Source organism: Lissotriton vulgaris, chromosome 7 (genome assembly GCF_964263255.1).
Source record: "Lissotriton vulgaris chromosome 7, aLisVul1.2, whole genome shotgun sequence".
NCBI classification, from domain to species: Eukaryota; Metazoa; Chordata; class Amphibia; order Caudata; family Salamandridae; genus Lissotriton; species Lissotriton vulgaris.
In genome coordinates, this window is record NC_141695.1 from 595,917,939 (window position 1) to 595,926,024 (window position 8,086).

Consider the following 8,086-nt stretch of genomic DNA (forward strand, 5'->3'; position numbering starts at 1 on the left):
AATCTACATTCTGTGAGAACAGTTCCATAAACCGAGACAATGCATGCAAATTTCCCTGCACATTAAAAAAAATTATCCGCCGGCAAGAAATTTCTCAGAATTATTAAGCAACTTCTCAGCGTTACTGGAAAGTTTATGGATTTGGTTTGCAGAACGTAAAGTATTACTTTCCTTCCAGTGTGTTCCTCATTACAAAATACAACAAGTATTGGCATAGCCAATAGGCTAGCTTTAGGGACCTTATAAGTATTTAGTTATGCAGCAGAACATCCTTGGTGCAACAACACCAACTGTTGCATGGCTAAACACTTATAAGGTCCCAAATGAGAGACCTATTGGCTATGCCAATGTTTGTTTTACACATTTTCTAGACAGTCGATGTGGATCCACTTACTCAAAAATCAGAATCGGTTTGGGTTGGTTCTCTTTTCAAGTGTTCTTCTCAGACCACACTCCAGGCACAGCCTTTGTGTAAAGTGATGCTTCTTGGAGCAGGAAGCACTGGGGCTGTCTCCAAGTAGGAACACCCACCTTATGGGCACAACAAAGGTCACACTCTCACTGACACAGATGAAAAAAGGGGTGGTCACACTATAAATCACAAAATACGGCAAGCTGCCACCGCCACTTTATGTGCTACACCAAGTATAGGAACAGTAATAAACCTGCTTAGTCTTTCTATTGAATCAATCAATCAAACATAGCTTTATTTGGTTTCAAAGTAAGAATCCATAAAAGAACAAGAAGTTGAAATACAGTTTACACTAAACATTACTTTTCACATATGAACGCAATTCACGACAATTAAAAATCAGGTATAATACCGAGGAAAAGTTGTTTGAAATGTTTGTGATTGTTAAAAGATCATTGTCAGTCTAAATCTCATCATACCTTTTAAAAACATTGATACAGTATACAATGTTATCTCATCCTCTAAAATTTGTAGTCTTAGTAGGGCCGGTCTGCATTGTCTCATTCCCCAGCTCTTAAGTAAGGCAATTAAATACTTTCTCCTGATAGAGGTATAAAATTTGCGAAATAAGATACAATGAATCATTGATTGATGAGATATGTCATCTCAGGGGCATAGAATCAAAGACTTGGACCAGGAATTAACTTCAGGGAAAGTCAACAATCTAAAAAGACTCCCTACTCTGAAGCGGGTTAGCAACATCCTAGTATAACTACTTTGTGTGCACACTAAGTATTGCGGTAAACCATGGCCATGTAACATTAATTGATTTTGCATTACCAAGCTCTTCTTGCCCTCCAATTGCCACCTTTTATTATCTAAAAACGATAGGCAGATTTCCTTCAATCTTTTCCTTGAAATTAATGTTAACCCCTTAAGTGCTGCCTCGGTGCATTGGCCGACGGCAGCACTACCTCCCCAGTGCTGCGCATGACCATTGGACGTCCATTCAGCACTAGTTCCAATGGACAGCGCAGCACTGGGGAGGAATGTTTAATAGCATCTATGAGGTTAAAGAAGAAGGGTTTTCGAAGAATTCAGGATGGCCAATGTCTTTGAGAAAGCATTTTACATACAATAGCCACTCAATTTTTAAACTCCCCTGGAGTTTCAAGCAATCCTGAATGATGTCCCTGTTTAAATATGTCTCCTGTGAAACCCAGACCTTGTGCCACAACAATACTGGGCTCGCCTTTATGAGGTCAGATACATAAACTAGGCCCAGCTCTTTCTGGCAAACATAGGTGGAAGTTGACTTAGGTGTGGCTAGCAAGTAGCGCGCAGAAGAATTTTCGCATCGCTGGATCTCACTTAAGTCCGCAATCCCCCAGATACCTGAGCCATATATCACGGTGGATACACACTTCGATCTGTAGATATCAAGCAAAATGTTTACTGGTCGTCCCCCAAGCTTTATTGCAAAATTAAGAACAGCGCCAATGGCGCAAGAGAAGGCTAATTTCCTCATATTAGCTGCTGCGGTTCAGGTTCCACTCCTGTCAAAATGTATGCCCAAATACGAAAATGTCTTTGTAGTTTCGATCTTTGTGTCCGACAGGTAGAATTTACATTGACCCTTACTCTTTTTGGAGCAGCACATGCTAAAGGTTTTACGGATATTGATTTTTAAGCCTCTTGCATTCATATAATCTGAGAAGGCCACGAGGGATCTCTGAAGACCCACCTGGGTCCTTGCAATGATGACAGCGTCGGCCGCATACAACAAGATTGGTGCTAAATTTACTCCAATTTGTGGATAATCTTGTTTATCTTGCAGCAAGTGGGATGCTATGCTGTTAATATATAGGTTAAATCAAAAAGGCGCCAATATACATCCATGGCGCACTCCTTTTCTTATAGGAAATTTAGTAGTACACTCTCCTTTGCTGCCATACCGGACCTTAGCACCCGCCCCCCTATAAAGTTCTTTAATAAAATTAAGTAGGCTCATGTCGATTCCCAGATGTACAAGTGTGTCTAAAAAATGTCGTGACTTAAGCAGTCAAAAGCTGAACTGAAGTCTACGAATGTTAAGAACAGCTTATCCTCTTTTGCGACCACATTTTGCCAATGATAATGGCTAGATTCAGTCCTTCTTCTACCGTGCCCAATCCTGCTTTAAAACCATATTGGAACTTTGATAAAAACCCCTGTGTCTTCCGCCCATTGTTGTAGTCTATTTAAAATTTAAAAGACATTGTTCTGCATTCTGTCCATCAACTGTGTTTTTTGCAATTTTCACCCCGAGTGGGATGCTCAGACGTGAGTCCCAGGCTCTCCACATCACTGGAGTCAAGCTATCCAGGCTGATGAAGGCTGATAGCCAGAAACCGGTCTTTCCGGTCTAGGAAAGACATAGCTTGGTAGTTCAGGCTGGACTGTTCCCATGAGGCACAGGGTCAAGGCTGATTTGCATATAGCCATTGTCTGACCTAGGGTGGTGTGGAGTGCAAACAAACGATGGATTTAGGCCCAGATCTTTGTACTGGGGTGAATGTAAGACATTGTTCTGCATTCTGTCCATCAACTGTGTTTTTTGCACTTTTCACCCCGAGTGGGCTGGGTATGCTCAGACGTGAGTCCCAGGCTCTCCACATCACTGGAGTCAAGCTATCCAGGCTGAAGAAGGCTGATAGCCAGAAACCGGTCCTTGGATGCTTGATTCCGGTCTAGGAAAGACATGGCTTGGTAGTTCGGGCTGGACTGTTCCCATGAGGCACAGGGTCAAGGCTGATTTGCATATAACAATTGTCTGACCTAGGGTGGTGTGGAGTGCAAAAAACCGATGGATTTAGGCCCAGATCTTTGTACTGGGGTGAACGTAAGACATTGTTCTGCATTCTGTCCATCAACTGTGTTTTTTGCAATTTTCACCCCAAGTGGGCTGGGTATGTTCAGATGTGAGTCCAAGGCTCTCCACATCACTGGAGTCAAGCTATCCAGGCTGAAGAAGGCTGATACCCAGAAGCCGGTCCTTGGATGCTTGATTCCGGTCTAGGAAAGACATGGCTTGGTAGTTCGGTCTGGACTGTTCCCATGAGGCACAGGGTCAAGGCTGATTTGCAAATAGCCATTGTCTGACCTAGGGTGGTGTGGAGTGCAAAACAATGATGGATTTAGGCCCAGATCTTTGTACTGGGGTGAATGTAAGACATTGTTCTGCATTCTGTCCATCAACTGTGTTTTTTCCAATTTTCACCCCGAGTGGGCTGGGTATGCTCAGACGTGAGTCCCAGGCTCTCCACATCACTGGAGTCAAGCTATCCAGGCTGAAGAAGGCTGATAGCCAGAAACCGGTCTTTGGATGCTTGATTCCGGTCTAGGAAAGACATGGCTTGGTAGTTCGGGCTGGACTGTTCCCATGAGGCACAGGGTCAAGGCTGATTTGCATATAACAATTGTCTGACCTAGGGTGGTGTGGAGTGCAAAAAAACGATGGATTTAGGCCCAGATCTTTGTACTGGGGTGAACGTAAGACATTGTTCTGCATTCTGTCCATCAACTGTGTTTTTTGCAATTTTCACCCCAAGTGGGCTGGGTATGTTCAGATGTGAGTCCAAGGCTCTCCACATCACTGGAGTCAAGCTATCCAGGCTGAAGAAGGCTGATACCCAGAAGCCGGTCCTTGGATGCTTGATTCCGGTCTAGGAAAGACATGGCTTGGTAGTTCGGTCTGGACTGTTCCCATGAGGCACAGGGTCAAGGCTGATTTGCAAATAGCCATTGTCTGACCTAGGGTGGTGTGGAGTGCAAAACAATAATGGATTTAGGCCCAGATCTTTGTACTGGAGTGAATGTAAGACATTGTTCTGCATTCTGTCCATCAACTGTGTTTTTTCCAATTTTCACCCCGAGTGGGCTGGGTATGCTCAGACGTGAGTCCCAGGCTCTCCACATCACTGGAGTCAAGTTATCCAGGCTGAAGAAGGCTGATAGCCAGAAACCGGTCTTTGGATGCTTGATTCCGGTCTAGGAAAGACATGGCTTGGTAGTTCGGGCTGGACTGTTCTCATGAGACACAGGGTCAAGGCTGATTTGCATATAGCCATTGTCTGACCTAGGGTCGTGTGGAGTGCAAAAAACGATGAATTTAGGCCCAGATCTTTGTACTGGGGTGAATGTAAGACATTGTTGTGCATTCTGTCCATCAACTGTGTTTTTTGCAATTTCCACCCAGAGTGGGATGCTCAGGCGTGAGTCCTAGGCTCTCCACATCACTGGAGTCAAGCTATCCAGGCTGAAGAAGGCTGATAGCCAGAAACCGGTCCTTGGATACTTGATTCCGGTCTAGGAAAGACATGGCTTGGTAGTTCGGGCTGGACTGTTCCCATGAAGCACAGGGTCAAGGCTGATTTGCATATAGCCATTGTCTGACCTAGGGTGGTGTGGAGTGCAAACAAACGATGGATTTAGGCCCAGATCTTTGTACTGAGGTGACTAGGGTGAATGTAAGACATTGTTCTGCATTCTGTCCATCAACATGTATTTTTTGCAATTTTCACCCCGAGTGGGCTAGGTATGCTCAGACGTGAGTCCCAGGCTCTCCACATCACTGGAGTCAAGCTATCCAGGCTGAAGAAGGCTGATAGCCAGAAACCGGTCCTTGGATACTTGATTCCGGTCTAGGAAAGACATGGCTTGGTAGTTCGGGCTGGACTGTTCCCATGAGGCACAGGGACAAGGCTGATTTGCATATAGCCATTGTCTGACCTAGGGTGGTGTGGAGTGCAAAAAAACGATGGATTTAGGCCCAGATCTTTGTACCGGGGTGAACGTAAGACATTGTTCTGCATTCTGTCCATCAACTGTGTTTTTTGCAATTTTCACCCCGAGTGGGCTGGGTATGTTCAGACGTGAGTCCCAGGCTCTCCACATCACTGGAGTCAACCTATCCAGGCTGGAGAAGGCTGATAGCCAGAAACCGGTCCTTGGATGCTTGATTCGGGTCTAGGAAAGACATGGCTTGGTAGTTCGGGCTGGACTATTCCCATGAGGCACAAAGGCTAGGCTGATTTGCATATAGCCATTGTCTGACCTAGGGTGGTGTGGAGTGCACAAAAAAGCGATGGATTTAGGCCCAGATCTTTGTACTGCAGTGAATGTAAGACATTGTTCTGCATTCTGTCCATCAACTGTGTTTTTTGCAATTTTCACCCCGAGTGGGCTGGGTATGCTCAGACGTGAGTCCCAGGCTCCCCACATCACTTGAGTCAAGCTATCCAGGCTGAAGAAGGCTGATACCCAGAAGCCGGTCCTTGGATGCTTGATTCCGGTCTAGGGAAGACATGGCTTGGTAGTTCGGTCTGGACTGTTCCCATGAGGCACAGGGTCAAGGCTGGTTTGCAAATAGCCATTGTCTGACCTGGGGTGGTGTGGAGTGCAAAAAACGATGGATTTAGGCCCAGATCTTTGTACTGGGGTGAATGTAAGACATTGTTCTGCATTCTGTCCATCAACTGTGTTTTTTCTAATTTTCACCCCGAGTGGGCTGGGTATGCTCAGACGTGAGTCCCAGGCTCTCCACATCACTGGAGTCAAGCTATCCATGCTGAAGAAGGCTGATAGCCAGAAACCGGTCCTTGGATGCTTGATTCCGGTCTAGGAAAGACATGGCTTGGTAGTTCTGGCTGGACTGTTCCCATGAGGCACAGGGTCAAGGCTGATTTGTATATAGCCATTGTCTGACCTAGGGTGGTGTGGAGTGCAAAAAAACGATGGATTTAGGCCCAGATCTTTGTACTGGGGTGAATGTAAGACATTGTTCTGCATTCCGTCCATCAACTGTGTTTTTTGCAATTTTCACCCCGAGTGGGCTGGGTATGCTCAGACGTGAGTCCCAGGCTCTCCACATCACTGGAGTCAAGCTATCCAGGCTGAAGAAGGCTGATAGCCAGAAACCGGTCCTTGGATGCTTGATTCCGGTCTAGGAAAGACATGGCTTGGTAGTTCGGGCTAGACTGTTCCCATGAGGCACAGGGTCAAGGCTGATTTGCATATAGCCATTGTCTGACCTAAGGTGGTGTGGAGTGCAAAAAAACGATGGAGTTAGGCCCAGATCTTTGTACTGAGGTGAACGTAAGACATTGTTCTGCATTCTGTCCATCAACTGTGTTTTTTGCAATTTTCACCCCGAGTGGGCTGGGTATGCTCAGACGTGAGTCCCAGGCTCTCCACATCACTGGAGTCAAGCTATCCAGGCTGAAGAAGGCTGATAGCCAGAAACCGGTCCTTGGATGCTTGATTCCAGTCTAAGAAAGACATGGTTTCAGTGAGGAAATCTTCTGTTCCTCTACCATACGCAGATGGATTTTGTGATCACTGCTACAAGCTATCTGACTCATAGGTGCAAGGTGCTATTGTCAGGTGAAGATATCTTTAAGGGATACGGTTCCACTGATGTGCCGTTTTGGATGTACGTCGTTACAACGCATGCTTTTACAACGTATGCCTTTACGACACAAATTTTACAACGTTTGGGCTTGACTGTTCCCATGAGGCACAGGGTCAAGGCTGATTTGCATATAGCCATTGTCTGACCTAGGGTGGTGTGGAGTGCAAACAAACGATGGATTTAGGCCCAGATCTTTGTACTGGGGTGAATGTAAGACATTGTTCTGCATTCTGTCCATCAACTGTGTTTTTTGCAATTTTCACCCCGAGTGGGCTGGGTATGCCCAGACGTGAGTCCCAGGCTCTCCACATCACTGGAGTCAAGCTATCCAGCCTGAAGAAGGCTGATAGTCAGAAACCGGTCCTTGGATGCTTGATTCCGGTCTAGGAAAGACATGGCTTGGTAGTTCGGGCTGGACTGTTCCCATGAGGCACAGGGTCAAGGCTGATTGGCATATAGCCATTGTCTGACCTAGGGTGGTGTGGAGTGCAAAAAAACGATGGACTTCTTCAGCCTGGATAGCTTAACTCCAGTGATGTGGAGAGCCTGGGACTCACGTCTGAGCAATATCGTTTGATGAATGATTTACATGCTAAATATTTTCAGGGTTTGAGCATGGGCTCTTAGAGCCAGCAAACCCCTTGGTTCAGCTCTCCCTGTAATTTCTTGGCTTTTCTCCTTTAATTTCACTAACACTGCATCTGCACCTTGTGGTATGTATTATAGCTTAAGTAATCAAACCAAGTTAGCTGTGGCCAGCAGCATCAATCTGCTTGCCTCTCTTTTTGGCAGAAGGGCGTTCCTGTAAGCTGTGCAAAAACCCTCCTCCATGAAGTGTATAAAGCCTGCAAATTTGGTGGAAAGCTTTTAAATAAATGGGGTGTTCTGGCACCACTTTGCACTTTTTTCATCCCTTGGTGTGAGACAGTTGGCCCTAATTGGGCAGAAACTGTATAGAACACTCTGTTTTCAACCGCGTTTCAGTGAGGAAATCTTCTGTTCCTCTACCATACGCAGTTGGATTTTGTGATCACTGCTACAAGCTATCTGATTCATAGGTGCGAGGTGCTATTGTCAGGTGAGAATATCTTTAAGGGATACGGTTCCACTGATGTGCCGTTTTGGATGTACGTCGTTACAACGCATGCTTTTACAACGTATGCCTTTACGACACAAATTTTACAACGCAAGTCGTTACAACGACTTGCGTTGGGGGGCGCTGG